This window comes from Diceros bicornis (genome assembly GCF_020826845.1).
Source record: "Diceros bicornis minor isolate mBicDic1 chromosome 1 unlocalized genomic scaffold, mDicBic1.mat.cur SUPER_1_unloc_3, whole genome shotgun sequence".
Taxonomy (NCBI): domain Eukaryota; kingdom Metazoa; phylum Chordata; class Mammalia; order Perissodactyla; family Rhinocerotidae; genus Diceros; species Diceros bicornis.
The window spans coordinates 1,128,483-1,130,236 of NW_026690856.1; positions in this window are offsets into that span (position 1 = coordinate 1,128,483).

Sequence of the window (1,754 nt, forward strand, 5' to 3'; positions counted from 1 at the left end):
ATGCTAAAAGACCTTCTCCAAAGCATATAATAGTAAAATTGGCAAAAGCCAATGACAAAGAAAAAATATAAAGGGAAGCAAGACAGAAGAAAACAACCTACAAAGGAACACCTATCAAGCTTTCAGCATATTTCTTGGCAGAAACTTTACAGGCAAGGAAAGAATGGAATGATATATTAAAAATACTGAAAGACAAAAACTTTCAGCCAAGAATACTCTATCCAGTGAAATGATCCTTATGATACTGATGGTGCTCAGGGCAAGTTGCTCCAGGAAGCACCACTCTGGTATGTGGATTATTTCGAACGGAAGACAATAAGGATATTTGACCTCCCCCACTAACTGCCTAGAGAATCTGGCATAGTGGCTCATTCCTGGAACAGATCTTCTATCATGATGGCTATAAAGATAATGTAAAATAGATGTTGCAATGGGAGGGACACCAAGCCCCTTTTATCAAAAAACTCTATCTATCCCTGACCAAATTATCAATAGCTGACCCTGAAAAGAATTGTCCTTCTGCCCTCTGAAGTCCCAGGCCACTACCCAACCCCAACACGGTCCTTTGCCTTTAGCTGCAATACTTAAACAAGCAGCTTAGACAGAGGGACGAGTTGCTCATTTCTGAGTTTCTCCCATGTATACATGTTATTAAACTTGGTATTATTTTCTCCCGCTAACCTGTCTTGTTGATTATTTGGCCAGCCAGAAGAACCTTAAGGGAAAGGGCAGAGGGAGATTCTCACTCTTCCCCCAACAATAAAATGGAGAAATAAAAGTTTTCCCAGATAAACAAAGGCTGAGGGAGTTCCACGCCACTAGATCTCCCATGCAAGCAATGATCAAGAACACCCTCATACCCGAAACAAAAAGAAGGCAAATGTCTACAAAGCTTTGAGCAAAGAGATAAATAGAAAGACAAAATCAGAAAGCTACAGCTCTGTTTCACAACAGGGTAGCAAATACTTAATTATAACTTAAAAGAGGAAGGGAAGGAAAGCATCAAAAGTAATTATAAACACTTCAGCTTAGTCACAAACGCACAACACAAAATTGAATAACTTGTGACAACAATAACTCAGAAGAAGAAGAGGAAAGGGATCGAACCTGCTTAGGCTAATGGAGATAAGAGGCTCTCAGAGGATGGACTATGTCATCTATGAGATCTTCGTACAAACCTCACAGTAACCAGCAAACAAAAAATCAGAGCAGAGCCATAGATCATAAAAACAGAGAACACCTCCACAGAAAACCCCCAAAATGAAATGGTAGTGAGAAACACAAAGGAAGGGAAACAATGGAAATATAGATTAGGTGGGATTAAGCCCTCATGTATCTATAATCACTCTAAATGTAAATCGATTGAATTCTCCAATCAACTGACACAGAGTGGTGGGGTAGATTAGAAAACAAGACCCAACAATACGCTGCCTCCAGGAAACACATCTCAGCACTAAAAACAAACAGCCTCAGAATGAATGGTTGGGAGACAATACTGCAAGCAAATGGCAAATAAAAGAAAGTAGGTGTTTCCATACTTATATCAGACAAAGCAGACTTCAAGATAAAAAAGACTATGAGAGACAAAGAGGGGCGGTATATAATGATAAAGGGGACTTTCCACCAAGAGGACATAACACTTATAAAGATATATGCACCTAACACAGCAGCACAAAACAATATAAAGCAACTATCAATAGACCTAAAGGGAGAAATTAACAGCAACACAATAATAGCAGGGGACCTGAATAACC